Below are 16389 nucleotides of genomic sequence, written 5' to 3' on the forward strand. Positions count from 1 at the left end.
CTGCACTGCCACAATGATGCCACCCGAAGGTTGCAGGAACAGCAACTCATATTCCGCCTGGGAACCCTGCAGCCATATGGTATCAATGTGGACTTCACCAGTTTCAAAATCTCCCCTTCCCCCACTGCATCCCTAAACCAGCCCAGTTCATCCCCTCCCCCCACTGCACCACACAACCAGCCCAGCTCTTCCCCCCCACCCACTGCATCCCAAAACCAGTCCAACCTGTCTCTGCCTCCCTAACCGGTTCTTCCTCTCACCCATCCCTTCCTCCCACCCCAAGCCGCACCCCCAGCTACCTACTAACCTCATCCCACCTCCTTGACCTGTCCGTCTTCCCTGGACTGACCTATCCCCTCCCTACCTCCCCACCTACACCCTCTCCACCTATCTTCTTTACTCTCCATCTTCGGTCCGCCTCCCCCTCTCTCCCTATTTATTCCAGTTCCCTCCCCCCATCCCCCTCTCTGATGAAGGGTCTAGGCCCGAAACGTCAGCTTTTGTGCTCCTGAGATGCTGCTTGGCCTGCTGTGTTCATCCAGCCTCACATTTTATTATACTGGCATTTCATTGCTTGGATTGCAAACTCACTGCAGCAATCTCCATATTTGTGGTGGTCTGTTATGTCTTTGACAACCTTGCTTTATGACAGCATGGCCCTTGCTGTCAGGTTGTCAGTATGGATCTCAGGAGGAGGAGGAAGATGAATGGATAAGATACTGAGATTTCTTCACTCTGAATGGTCTGTCCTTAACATTTATTTTGAACTCACTAAAATCTCATCCCAATAGTACCACTGCTCCACAATTTCTCATCTTTCCATTACTCTGCTTCGTGTCATCACAGTTTTCTCGTCAAATTCTCAAACAAAAATTACAAATCCTTAAACAAAAAAAACCATAAACTACCATGCAAAATTCAATAAAAATCTTTATTCAACTTAAACAGAGCTCAGAATTATATAACTATGTGTGCATTGTTTTGCCTTTATCTGGAAAGCTGAATGTTCCTACACAATGCTACCCCAGTGGCTACAGAACGTTGGAGGTCTGCTGATTTACACTTCAGAACATTGCAGCTGATCTAATAGCATGACTTCGAGTGGCTTTGGTTCTTATGGATCCCTAATGTTAGATTGTACCACCTTGGCATAAGACTAGCTGACGGGCATGACCAAGAATGCAGGCAGCATGTTCGCAACAATGCTCTGATTGTAAACTGTTATCATTGTCCTCGATGCTTTAGCAATCCTAGTATTCTATTGCAGCACAGACTGCTGGACTGTTGTGAGATCCAGAAAACATATTTGTATCTGGGGACATATCTATAGACAGTAAAGCATCAAGCTGAGCTTATATCACAGCAAGCATTGTCACGACTCCCTTTGAAAGCTAGCAGGAAATCCAGCTCTGCTATTCATGGAATTATCAAAAAACAAAATTTTGAAAGAAATATGCAAAATCCCTAATAAGCATGATTTTCAGACTCATGTTGATAGAAAGCACAGACGAGGTTTCTGTACTTAACCGGAAATCACCCTTTATTTACCGGTTATTAGATTTTATAGATTTGCTCATCTAAAGGTTTCTTCTCAATCTTCATTTTTCTGAATGCTTTCCCTGGTTAGCTCAAGAAACTGAATGGCAGTTTCACTTGTGAGAGGTCCACTATAATATCTCATTTAAAGTCAACTTGCTGAATTCTCTTCAGGGGACCTTTATATTGATCATTAGTCCACAAACCAATCAGCTTCTCTTATAAATAATCATTAGTCTCCAGTCTGCTGCAACCCACATATTGGGTTTCCAGTAGGTTTTTATTCCTTATTTTCAAAGATATCAATGTAAATCTCTCACTTTCAAACAGTGCTTTCTCATTTCAGTCCATGGTTTTGAAAAGTATAAAAATAAAAAGATATAAACTTTAGATGCCTCCACCTTAAAAATATGAAAAGGCATTTAAAAATGTATTTTATTTGCAAAACACAGGGTAGACAAACAACAAAACTTAACAAATCTGTTCATTCTTCCCTCCCCATTAGGCAACCTTATACAATCTGAGCATCTGTGTGTATAGATATGGATAGTGCTACAGAAAATATCACTGTAGAAAATTGCTTTTTCACATTTCACTTATTCCAACCATTTACATCTGGGGCAATGCATCTGCAATTGCAATATCCTTTCCTGGATTATGATTTTTTTTTACATTAAACAGTCATAACAAAAAAATCCATCTAAGTAATCTCACTTTCTAGTTTATAAACCTTTCTTCAATAAAGGCAAGTGGATTATGATCAGTATAAGTTAGCATTTCCGTTTTATGCCAAATAAAAATCAAAAGAACTGTGGATGCTGTGATCAGGAACAAAAACAAAGTTGCTGGATAAGCTCAGCAGGTCTAGGAGCATCTGTGAAAAAAAAATGTTTCAGATCCGGTTCAGAATGGCTGGGAAAACATCAGTTTTTACACAGAAAATAGGAAGGGTGATGGGAGAGGGAGTAAATGATATGATAGAGCCTGAAGAGAGAGAAAGACAATTGGACAGGCAAAGGAGTTGCTAACAATCAGGTTGTGAGGGTGATTAGTTGTTAATGGGGATACTTGTGACTAACAACAGGTGGTGTGTACTAGAGATAATGGGAACTGCAGATGCGGGAGAATCCAAGATAATAAAGCGTGAAGCTGGATGAACACAGCAGGCCAAGCAGCATCTCAGGAGCACAAAAGCTGATGTTCTGGGCCTAGACACTTCATCAGAGAAGGGGATGGGGTGAGGGTTCTGGAATAATAGGGAGAGCGGGGGAGGTGGACTGAAGATGGAGAGAAAAGAAGATAGGTGGGGAGGGGACAGGTCAAGGAGGTGGGATGAGGTTAGTAGGTAGGAAATGGAGGTGCGGCTTGGGGTGGGAGGAAGGGATTGGTGAGAGGAAGAACAGGTTAGGGAGGCAGAGACAGGCTGGGCTGGTTTTGGGATGCAGTGGGGGGAGGGGATGAGCCGGGCTGGTTTTGCGATGTGGTGGGGGAAGGGGAGATTTTGAAACTAGTGAAGTCCACAATGATACCATTAGGCTGCAGGGTTCCCAAGTGGAATATGAGTTGCTATTCCTGCAACCTTCGGGTGGCATCATTGTGGCACTGCAGAAGGCCCATGATGGACATGTCATCTGAAGAATGGGAGGGGGAGTGGAAATGGTTTGTGACTGGGAGGTGCAGCTGTTTATTGTGAACTGAGTGGAGGTGTTCTACAAAGCGGTCCCCAAGCCTCTGCTTGGTTTCCCCAATGTAGAGGCAGCCACTCTGGGTACAATGGATACAGTATACCACATTGGCAGATATGCAGGTGAACCTCTGCTTAATATGGGAAGTCATCTTGGGGCCTGTGATGGGGGTGAGGGAGGACGTGTGGGGGCAAGTGCACCACTTCCTGCGGTGGCACGGGAAGGTGCCGGGTGTGGTGGGGTTGGAGGGCAGTGTGGAGCAAACAAGGGAGTCACAGAGAGAGTGGTCTCTCCGGAAAGCAAACAAGGGTAGGAATGGAAAAATGTCTTTGGTGGTGGTGTCGGATTGTAGATGGCAGAAGTGTCGGAGGATGATGCGTTGTATCCGGAAGTTGGTAGGGTGGGGTGTGAGAACGAGGGGGATCCTCTTTGGATGGTTGGGGTGGGGTGTGAGGGATGTGTTGCGGGAAATGCGGGAGACACGGTCAAGGGCGTTCCCGACCAGTGCGGGGAAAAGTTGCGGTCCTTGAAGAACTTGGACATCTGGGATGTGCGGGAGTGGAATGCCTCATCCTGGGAGCAGATGTGGTGGAGGCGGAGGAATTGGGAATAGGGGATGGAATTTTTGCAGGAGGGTGGGTGGGAGCAGGTGTATTCTAGGTAGCTGTGGGAGTCTGTGGGCTTGAAATGGACATCAGTTACAAGCTGGTTGCCTGAGATGGAGGCTGAGAGGTCCAGGAAGGTGAGGGATGTGTTGCAGATATCCCAGGTGAACTTGAGGTTGGGGTGGAAGGTGTTGGTGAAGTGGATGAACTGTTCGAGCTCCTCTGGGGAGGGAGAGGCGCTGCCGATACAGTCATCAACGTAACAGAGGAAGAGGTGGGGTTTGGGGCTTGTGTAAGTGCGGAAGAGGGACAATTCCACGTAACCTACAAAGAGGCAGGCATAGCTGGGGCCCATGCGGATTCCCATGGCCACCCCCTTTGTCTGTAGGAAGTGGGAGGAATCGAAAGAAGTTGTTGAGGGTGAGGACGAGTTCAGCTAGGCGGATGAGGGTGTTGGTGGAGGGGGACTGGTCAGGCCTGCGGGACAGGAAGAAGCGGAGGGCCTTGAGGCCATCTGCATGTGGAATACAGGTGTATAGGGACTGGACGTCCATGGTGAAAATGAGGTGTTGGGGGGCCAGGGAATTGGAAGTTCTGGAGGAGGTGGAGGGCGTGGGTGGTGTCACAGACGTAGGTAGGGAGTTCCTGGACCAAAGGGGAGAAAATGGAGTCCAGATAGGTGGAGATGAGTTCGGTGGGGCACAATGGGTCAACAAGGGCTGGCAGGTTTGTGGATTTTGGGAAGGAGATAGAAACAGGCCATGCGGGGTTGGGGAATAATAATGGGAGGCTATGTGATAACAAAGCCTGGTGTGTGGGGAAGGGAGCTAAGACATGGGAGAGTTTAGGACCTAAAATTATTGAACTCTATATTCAGTCCAGAGAGCTGCAAGGTCAGCAAACGGAAAATGAGATGTTGTTCTTCCAGCTTGCATTGAGCTTCACTGGAACACCAGATGCAGAGACATTGGCCAGGGAACAGTGTGGTGTGTTAAAGTGGTTAGAGTTTTTATTCTGAGACATAGTAGGAACCGCCGATTCTGGAGTCTGAGATAACAAGGTGTAGAGCTGGATGAACACAGTAGGTCAAGCAGCATCAGAGGAACAGGAAAGCTCATGTTTCGGGTCTGGACCCTTCAGAAGTGGGGAAGGGGAAGGGAAAGGGGCTCTGAAATAATGACAGCGAGGGGAAAGGTGATGATAGAAGGTGGATAGTGGAGCAGATAGGTGGAGAGAAGATGGATGGTCAAGAAGGTAGAGATGAAGCCAGTAAAGATGAGTGTAGGTAGGGAGCTGGGATGGGGGTTGGTCAGTGAAGAGGGAGGGGTGAGGGAAGATGGACAGGCCAAGGAGGTGCGGATGAGGCTAGTAGGTAGGAAGTGTGGGTGGTGGTTGATCAGTAAGGTGGGAGGATCGGATAGGTGGGAGAAAAGACAGACAAAGTCAAGGAGTTGGGGACAAGATGTGCTGGTCTTGAAATGAAGTTGTGGGTGGGGAGATTTTGAAGCTAGTAAAGTCCACATTGAGGCCATTGGGTTGTAGGATTCCCAGGCAGAATATGAGATGCTGTTCTTCCAGTTTTTGGGTGGCATCATTGTGGCACTGCATGAGTTCCAGGATGGACATGTCGTCCAAGGACAACTCCTTCTCCTTGGATGACATGTCTGTCCTGAGCCTCCTCAAACATTGACATATATCACTAAGGAATATTATGACCCCAAGCCTGCTCTAATTCTGAAATACTATCATTTTCTTCAGCAATTCAACAGCCAAAGGAATCCATATCAGGATTTTTGACGAGGCTAAGGTGACTGGCAAAGGCAAGAGACTTGGGTTTAACCTTAATAATATGTCAGATTAATGATGTAACCATGCAAAAGCACCTACTAGCTGAACCCCAACTGGACTTCAACAGGCACTATACTTGGCTTCAGAAAAGCATGATGAAAGGTCCAGGCCTGAAACATCAACCTTTGTGCTCCTGAGATGCTGCTTGGCCTGCTGTGTTCATCCAGCTCCACGCTTTATCTGAGATTCTCCAGCATATGCAGTTTCCATTATCTCTGATCACCATACTTTGGCTTTAGCATTGGAAAATGCAGCAACTAGAGGATAAAAGCTGCTAAGTATCCTGATGAATGTGGATATCCTCACTAGTCCAACTGAACTTGGGGAACATCACTTAAGTGAAGGCCATTGCATAGCCATGATATCCTGAACAGAAGAATTCTAGATCAGCCCACAGCCAAATCCCAAAACAAAGCCAAGCCTCAGCCACAAGGTTAAAATTACCTTCAGGATCCAGGCTGGCAAGCCATTGTGGCTGCTTCCAGTAAGTGGGCCGAAGATGTTGTTAAATCTTTAACCAGTGAGAAGGTTTTAATTGATTAATATGTAAATATAACTCCCCAAAATTCCTTTCAACTCACTGTCTTGAGAGAACTGAAGGTTTTATCAATGTAGCAAAGAGGTGATGGGGAAAACTAAAGGGCCATCACAACCAGAACTAAAATCTCTTTGGACCTGAAGAGGACAGAATATTATCATGGAGAGCAAGACTAATTGTCCCGGGCCTAAGCTGCCACCAGACGCTGGCTGAATTCCACCAGGGTCAGTGAGGAGCGCTCAGGCATGGATGCAGACATGGCTGCATAATTGGAACGGTGGCCAGATTACCAACAAGGACAAAGATTGCCACCTGCAGCTCCACAGCACTTGGCTGGGTGAACCCTGGACTCATCAAGCTATGAAGGTCCTTTCACGTAGGATGTTCTTAGTCATTGTACAAAGTGGTTGGACATGCACACAGTTCATTTGTCAAACACAAAAATGATAACAGAAAAACTATACAAAGTTTGGTCACAGATGACAGGCCATCATTCACCAGCAGTGAATTTGAGTATTTCCGAAAGTTGAATAGGATAGTTCCATAACCATCCATCATCCAATGGCACGATAGGAAGAGCAGACCAAACTTTGAAGGCAGGTGAAGAAACAGTCAACAGTTTCTCTAGAGATATAACCCTGTTTCATTTCCAGTTTAATTATAGGACCACCACTCATGCCACTACAGGGATAGCTTCAGCAGAGTAGCCAATAGGGAGAAGAATCCACACCAGGTTAAATCTAATCTTCCTAGACCTAGGGGTAGGGGTAAGTGTGAAACAGCATCAAGAATCCCAATGCCAGACTTCGCCAAATGAGAAAGAGACAGTTTACGATAGGGGAGAATGTTTGGTGTAGAAGCCCTGGAAGTGGCTTTCCATGGGTACAAGGCTTGGTCAGTGCAAGGTCAGGACCAATATCATATAAAGCTCAGCTTGGAGCAATGGTCCTGAACAAGCTTGTGAAAGCTGTGAAGTTACAAATGGTACAGGTGCAAGATGTGCCCTGTTCCTTAGAACAGTCGGAAATAACGTCAGGGAACGGAACGGAACAGAACAGAGCAGAACATCCTTTATTGTCAACATGTACCTTGGTACAGAAGTACAGTGGAAAGTTTTTAACAACAGGTGCCTCTAATGGTGTCATCTTAGGTTCAAGCACCAAGGGAAAAATCTTGGACATGGAGGAATAAAAGGAAAAATAGTAGCATTACTTTACACTGTCTAAAGAAATAAGTTAGAAGTGAGATAACTATAATATAGTTAGAGGATTGACATTACAGTCTGGTAGAGAGTTTCAAATATCAGCAGTTCAGCACGTGGTCTGACAGCTCATGCCAAGCCCCAGACCAACAACTGTTCCACTGCACCCCAGCAACCATTCCATTCCTCATCAGCTCCAACAAGGTAAATTGCACCACTCTAGGTCTCATTCCCCTCGTGCTGCTCCAGAACTGCCAGAAACAGAGAGAGAAAGAGAAAGTTAAAGAACAGGTGTTGCAGAGGAGCTCTGGGTGGAGCATCCTACTTTGCTGCCATCTCACTAAACTATGGATTCTCCCTCACCCTCAAGTGTTGAAGAGACCTCTAAATCCAAAGGTGGCAAGATGTGCCTTGTCCATATCTGTTGCCAATAATAGAAAGTGAATTTCTCCCGAGATGCTCAAGGCAAAAAAGTGAGCTCTTGTGCATGACATACTAGCTGTATCTGATGCAGAACTGGAAGAACCTGAACTGATAATAAAAGCCCACAAGAGGCATTACAAGAAAAAGGCCGATGAGGCGGTGAGGAATGTAGAGACTGTTTCAAGGTCAGCCAAGTGGACCTCATAGAATATAAGTTCCCCGATCGTGGATCAGATAAACAGCTAATCAGGGAGCCCTCGCTGACAGGTAAAAAGATGAGTGCCAGAGATTCTAACACAGAGCTGGCCTAGTGTCAAGGACTTTCCGTGTGTAAACAGAAGGTGATTTGGTGACTGGATATCAACCTGTGTACAGTTATTTCAGCTTTAAGTGCCACTTTTTAAGAAGAAGTCTTGTTTTTGAGTCCATCAGGGGCCTGCCCCAAACGCAAAAGGTCAGAGATTTGATGATAATAAAACACTGCAAAATCTTTCATGTTTTCTAAAACCAGATTAGACATTGAAAATTTGGGCAAGTGCAAAAGAGATCTTATATAAATTTGGTGTATTTTGGAAAAGTGACATTTGGGTCCAGCAGTATAGGGTGAAGAAATTTCTCTCCAATGTTTTCAGGTCTTCAAAATCTGTTCAGATCACCATCTGCTGGTTATCTGTTGATCCACTAAACATCTATATGGTGAAATCTCTTCCCCATTCAAGAATCATTCCAACTTACTTGAAGGCAAGTAGTTCCTACCAGCAACACATTTCAGACTTGAAAACTCTCAGTCGAAAAAGAAAAAAATATTATGGTCTATTCTTACTTTCAATACTTGAAATACATACCCCTGGTCAAGGGAAAATAGTGGATGAAATATTTTAATTTATTTTAGAAAGCATTTGATAAAAGGTGCCAAACATTTAACTGCTTAATAACACACCATAGTGTTGGATTTCAATATTAGCATGAATAGGGATTGGCTAATTGGTACAGGACACACAGAGTTGAGATAAGGATTCATTTTCAGAATATTAACCTGTAACTAGTGGAGTGCTGGGCCACAATTATTCGCAATAATATTTTAATAACTTAGACAAGGAGAATGAATATACGATAGTCTGGTATGCAGATGACACAAAAATAGATGGGAAATCAAATACAGAGGATGACAGAGAATCTACAAAAGGATACAGACTGTTTCAATGAGTTGGCAAAAACGCAGCAGATGGAATACAGCGTGGGAAAATATTAGGTTATGCCTTTTGACCAGAAGAATAGAGGAGTTGGTTATTATTTGAAAGGAGAAAGACTGCAGACAATTTCAAATGGAGATTTGAGAGTTCTCATGCATGAATCATAAACATCTAGCAAGCAAGTTCACCAGGTGATAGGGAATGCAAAGAGACTGTTGGCCTTTATTTCAATATGAATGAAGTATAAGTAAGGAGGCTTTGTGAAAATTGTACAATGCTCTAGTCAGACCACAGCTGGAATACTGTGAACAGTCTGGGCCTTTTATCTAAGGAAACATATACTGGCACTGGAAGCAGTCCAGAGAAAGCTCACTCACCTGATCCCAACTTGGAGGGACAGTCTTATAAGGAGAGGTTGAGTAGATTATCTGTACTCATTAGAATTTCAAAGAATGAGATGTGGCCTCATTGAAACATACAAGACTTTAAGGAGACTTGACAGAGTAGATGTGATGAAGTTGTTCCTCCTTGTGGGAAAGTTTAGGGCCAGTTCAGACAGAGATGAGGTGGGATTTCTTCTCTTACTGGCTTGTGAATCTGTGGAACATTTTTTTAAGCTGTTGAGATTGGATTGCACATATACTCAAGGCAAGATCTTTCATCAGTAGGGGAAACAGGGGCTACAGGGAAAATGCAGGAAGATGAAGTTGAGGATTATCAGAGCAGCCATGAACTCATTGAATGATAGAATTGACTCGATGGGTTGATTGGGCTACTTCTGCTCCTAGGTCTTATGATCTTAGAATAGGTACCTCCCACATACATTTGTGGACAGTCACATAAAGGTTAGCCAAAAGGAATAAAAGGTTCATTTAGACTTAGGTTAAAAAAAATTACAGCAGTCCCAAATTTGGTACAATTTTGGTTCTTATCATTTGGAATAAAGAATTTGCTTTTTATATTGCAAATGACATTTTTGTTGTCTCTCATAGGGTCCTAGAGTTATAGAGTCATTCAGCATGGAAACAGACACTTCGGTCCAACCAGTCCATGCCGAAGATAATCCCAAACCACACGAGCCCCAACTGCCTGCTCCTGGCCCATATCCCTCTGAATATTTACTACTTATGTGCTTATCCAAATGTCTTTTAAATGTTGTAATTGTATATGCTTTCACCACTTCCTCAGGAAGTTCATTCCACACACGAACCAACCTCTGTGTAAAAGATTTGCCTGTTATGTCTTTTTTAATTTCTCTCCTCTCACCTATCACATGTGCTTCCTCATCTTGAAATCCCCCCAATCTAGGGAAAAGACAACTACCATTAACTCTACCTACTCTTCATTGTTTCATGAGCTTCTATCAGATCATCTCTCAACCACCCACACTCCAGTAAAAAAAAAAATGCCTCTTTATTACTCAGACCTTCCAAACCCAGCTGGACACAGCACTCTAAGATGTCTCACCAATGTCCTGTACAACCTCAACATGACTTCCTAAGTCCTATACTCAAAGGATTGAGCAATGGAGGCAAACATACCAATGCAATTTTAACCACCCCGTCATAGCAGAAAATATTTCCTGAATGTGTTTTACAATGCTAATACACAGAAGATATTTTTCTCAAATGAGAAAAATTCTGGAAATTACAGAATTATATCTCTACAGGAGTAAGGCACCGATTAGCTACAACAGGGGCCAGTAAAGTAGTACAAGCAGTTTCCTGAAGTACAGAGAATAGCAACATAAAGCACAGTAAGTATAAAAGTACAATCCTAAAATGGATTAAGATGACACAGAATAATATTAAATTCTGCAATGACGAGAACAAGGTGGGGGGGGGGGGGGAACTACAGAGGAAAAAAATAATCAGGGAATCTCCAAAGAAAGTTAAAAGCAGTGAGGTAATTAAAAAAAGACAAGTGAAATATTACATTATTCTAGAATTGTGAACAAGAACAGGTAGATGAAACACTCCTCAGGACTGAAACACGAAAACTAGTGTAAAAGTACCAACGTCAAGCATCAAGAATCAAAGGACGCCCTATAATCTGTGCTAAATAATTCATTTGAAATAAATATCCAAGATGCAATTATAGGGCTCATACATTAGGGAGAGAAGAAATGAAAGATCTGAGTGATAAGATCCTAGATGAGGTGGAATTTGTGGAGCAAAATGTCGGAAAGGTTTTGGAAGTTCATTCCTTGATAAGCCAATAATTGAAGATCCTGGTGATGAACAAAATTCAGCGATTGAAGCTCAGCTCAGAACAGTTGTAGGCCTGTAAATTTGGTCAAACAGCAACCTGAATTATGTATTCAGTATTTGAAATTCAAATTGTGGCAGAAGCTGTAAGGGATAATTTTATAATGAAATGAGGCTGGATGAACACAGCAGGCCCAGCAGCATCTCAGGAGCACAAAAGCTGACGTTTCGGGCCGAGACCCTTCATCAGTCTAGGCCCAAAACGTCAGCTTTTGTGCTCCTGAGATGCTGCTGGGCCTGCTGTGTTCATCCAGCCTCACATTTCATTATCTTGGATTCTCCACCATCTGCAGTTCCCATTATCAGGGATAATTTTATAGTATGTTGATTAATTCTAAATCATATAGAATTTTTGGTCGACCATTCAGTGATCCCTTGAACTTAACAGTAGAATTGGAGAAATGAATTTGAACATGACCAGCGCACATATCACACTGTGAAAGAATGGCATATAGTAAAGTAACAAGAGTATCTAACAGAAGTAGTGTTGGAACATGAAAAGACCTCAGTTATACCAGCAAGTCTAGTACAAGTAAAATTGCCAGGAAACAAGGACAGACAACATATTTAAAGGCCTGTAATCAAAAAGGGGAAAGGAAATCAGTAATAACTTGAAAGGAGTCAAGAGAAGACTTTCAGGGTGAATAGCCAGATGTGTTAATGAGGTATGGTGTGCTGCCTTATAATATTTGGAAGCACCAGACTGCACAAAAACAATTTTGTGGTGAGTATCTAGATTTTAGCAGGATAGTAGTAGGGATGGAGTTTCATTGAAGAAATCAATCTGATGAGGTTGAAGGCTACAGAATCTTTATTTCAAATTCATTCACAAGTTGTGCGTGTCATTGGCTAGTGCCATCTTGAATTGCCCTCAGGATGATGGTGAGCTGCTTGACTGAACCACTAAAGTCCATGTGATGTTAACACACAAACACTAGTGATAGGGAGGGAGTTTGACCCACAGAGAAGGAATGACAATATTTTTCCAGGTCTGGATGGTGTGCAGCATGGTATCTGCTGCTATAGTCTTTCTGGGCAAAAATACCAGCTTGAAAAGAGTGCTGTTGAAGGAACCTTCATGAATTGTTGCAATGCATGTTGTAGATGCTACACGTTGCTGCCACTCTGTCAGAGATGAAAGGGGTGAATTGAAGGTGTTTTATCAAATGCCAATCATGTGAGCTGCTTTGTCATGGATGCTGGAAAGCTTGTCAAGTTGCTGAGGTTGTATTAATTGAGACAAGTGGAGAGTATTTCGTCACATATTTGCCTTATAGATGGTGGACGAGTTATGAGTCAGATGAGTTACGCACCACAGAATTCCAAGCCTCTGACTTGCTGTTGTAGCTACATATTTGGGTGGCTTATCCAGCTCATTTTCTGGTCACTGGTAAAATCCAAAAATGTTGATAGTGGGTAATGGTAATGGCCCTAAATATTCAGAACAATACTTTGTCTTACACTTGTGTGGCATGAATGTCACTTGTAAATTTTTAGCCCAAGCCTTAACACTGTCCAACTCTTCCTCTCTTGAACATGGATTGTTTCAAAGTCTGAGTCATCAGCCACACCTGACTTGATAGATGAAAAGGAGATCATTGATGAAAGAGTGGAAGATTAGTATATCTAAGACACACCCCTGCAGAGATGTCCAATGGTTGAGACAACTGATCACCAACATTATAATGGAGAAATCACCAAAGCCTACAGTGGTTTATTCTCAGTTCTGTTATATTAAACTGGGATATTGCTACCACTTTGACCTCTCCACCTCTAAAGCAAAGCACCTCCACAAATTCAAAAGGTTATAAATTTAGCTAAATTTTAAATAGGATTTTTTAAACAACTTGTGTGCAATAAAAATCAAATATTGACAAGATATGAAACATCAATCCCACTGTAAGTAATACACACCACCCATACATTTCTTGGAATTTGTACAAATTTAGCACAGGTCATTTCTTCCAAATACTTAACTTACATTAGATTAGATTCCCGACAGTGTGGAAACAGGCCCTTCAACCCAACAAGTCCACACAGCCCCTTGAAGCATCCCACCCAGACCCATCCCCATCCCCCGATAACTCTCACACCCCAGAACACAAGGGGCAATTTAGCATGGCCAATCCACCTAGCCTGCACATCTTTAGACTATGGAAGGAAACCCACGCAGACATGGGGAGAATGTACAAACTCCACACAGACAGTTACCCAAGGCTAGAATCAAAATTTGAGAAACAGCACAACAGCAGAGCATTAGAAACAGAGTGTCAGAAACCAGGGAATAAGAAACTGCATGGTTGGAATTGAAAAGTTTCATTTTTATGAATCTTATTTCAAATGCAAAAAAAAAGGCTACAGATTTGTTCAGACGGGGGAGAGTGACAGCAGCTGGCTGGTGACAGTCTTCAGCCATGTGCTGTACTGTTCTATGTTCTATGTATCTGTACAAGTATTGATGTCAATTTAACTAGTTTTTAAAAAAAAACCCGCTTGCTAACTTGGACACAGGCTCTGCTTCCCTCCTGATTACTTACACCAATACTGGTTAGGACAGGGTACAGTTGGAAGTGCTGGTTGGTCCTTTACACAGTTTTGATCCCAGGTGCAACATCTTAGTGATAGGTAGCTGCTGCTCCATAGGTGGATGGTGATCTCCCTCTGCTATACTTTGCAGTGTGTGCGCATTTGTTGCTCCATCTGGTGGTGGCATTCAAAACAAATCCAGCCTATCTTAAAATAAAAGATACAATTGGCGTAGAGTATCTGTGCTGACAGAATCAAAGTGCCAAAAGGAGTCCAAGACACTTGTCTAAATGGGGGAAAAATTTGAAAATGCGTTTGTAAGAGGAAGAAATTATCTCGTAAACTTACATGCTTCAAATGAAAACAATAAAAATCGAGAAAATTGTCAGCCAAACAGAGTAAGGACAGCAGTCTCCTTCCCTACAAAGGACATTAGTGAACTGGGTGTGCAGCTAGATGAACACAGCAGGCCAAACAGCATGTAAGGAGCAGCAAAGCTAACGTTTCAGGCCAAGACCCAGCTCCACACCCGATCTCGGATTCTTCAGCATCTGCAGTTCCTGTTATCTCTACTAGTGAACTGTGTGTGTTTTTCCAGACAATTGGCAATAGTTTTACAGTCTACGTCAAGACTCTTAATTCCAGATTTTTATTGAATTCAAATTCACCAGCTGCCATGGTAGTATTTGAACCTGGGTCCCCAGAACATTATATGGGACACTAGATTAATAGTCTCATGATGATACCACCTCGCCTTCCAACCTTACCAAGTATGCCATGGCAGGTACTAAGTGGGACTGATTTTTCATCAGCAGAATGATGGAAACAAAATGTTGGTCTCCACCATCACTTCAGAACTCCAGACCAGCAGGCAATGGGCTGACACAAGAGGCAATGGGCTGGGCAGCCAGAGGCAATCAGATCACAACTGACCAGCTCACAACATCAGTGCACACTGTTCAGCGCATGGACCTCCGAGATCCACATACCAAAAAGAAATTAGACTGGTCATTTCTTCCAATGGCATGGATTTCAGCCCCTATTCCAGCTGAGGTAGATTTGGGATCTCTTCACAAATCCCCTTCACTGGTGAGGCATGTTGGATCTGTCTCATGTAGAGAATCCAAGAAGTAAAGAAACATAATAAGTAGTGAGAAAAGTATTTCCAAAATGCTCAGCAATTATCGAATATAGCACCAACTCCACCGAGCCAGCACCTTTCCCTGCAACTGCAGGTGCTACACCTGTCCCCACACCTCCATCGAAGGCACAAGAAAAACTTTCCAAATCTGACAGGGGTTCACCTGTATGTCCAAACTGGTCTACAGTTGCTCCTGCTATGGCCTCGTCTACATCGGTGACCGATTCAGAGCATCTGCACTCTGCTACAATCAACACCACCTTCCGGATGCCGACATTTTAACTCCTTCTCCCTTGGTGACATATCCATCCTGGATCTCCTCCAGAGCCACAATGACGCCACATGCAAACTGGAGGAGCAACACCTCATATTCTGCCTCGGGAGCCTACAGCCCAATGGTCTGAACATTGAATTCACCAGTTTCAACTTCTCACCCCTGTCCTCATCCCACGTCCAACCATCCCTCTCATCCCTAGCTCTTTGATTTGATAGAACTTATCCATCTTGTTCGCCACCTATCCACCCCACCATTACCACTGACCAATCCCCACTACCTTCTACCTACATCCACCTATCACCATTCCTCTTATCTTCCCCCAGCCCCACCCCTCTATTTCCCAGCGCCCTTACCTCTCTCCAGTCCTGATGAAGGGTCCCAACACAAAATGTCAACGTTCCTGCTCCTGATGCTGCCTGGCCTATGTTCTTCCAGCTCTATTGACATTTGCTCAGCAATTTTTTGACAACGTACTAGTTCACATTTGTCCTGTCAAATGTATTAAAAACTAATAAAAAATACAGTTGGTTGAGTGAAGCAACAGAAAATCTATTTTAGTAGGATGAACAGACTTCTCATATCTTTTGATCAACAATGAATAAGTGTAAACAAAATATTTCAAATACACAGCAATATTTTGCATTTGACCACTGCAAAATTATGCACCAAGTATCAGGGGCAAAATATTTCTTTTTGAGGGCTCTACAAAATATTCTCAAGTGCTACTTTTTGATTTCAAGAGCCCCTTTCTCATTCTCACCAACTCCTCTGTGAGATGAAGCAATTATATTGCAATTTTACTGTCTGTATTTCTGTGGAATTTCTCAGGGTTTCTTTCTTTAGAATTACAAGTACCAAAGATTGTATACATAATTTTTAATTTTTAACTTGAAATCAACGAATCATTTACATATTTATGAGACACATATCTCCCACATTGTGATGAACCCTTCTTGCCACATCATGCCAATATCCACTTTTTATTTCCAGGACAGTCAATTGATCTTTTGCAAAACATCAATAATCAGAACATCGCTCAGTTGGCAACAATATTTTTTCTTGAACGACTTGATGTTTGTTGAGGATTTGTTCTGCTACTTCCCTTCATAGTTCAATACTGAGTGGCTTTGAAACATTTCACGTGCTTTT

The sequence above is a fragment of the Stegostoma tigrinum genome, chromosome 10 (assembly GCF_030684315.1).
Source record: "Stegostoma tigrinum isolate sSteTig4 chromosome 10, sSteTig4.hap1, whole genome shotgun sequence".
Lineage (NCBI taxonomy): Eukaryota > Metazoa > Chordata > Chondrichthyes > Orectolobiformes > Stegostomatidae > Stegostoma > Stegostoma tigrinum.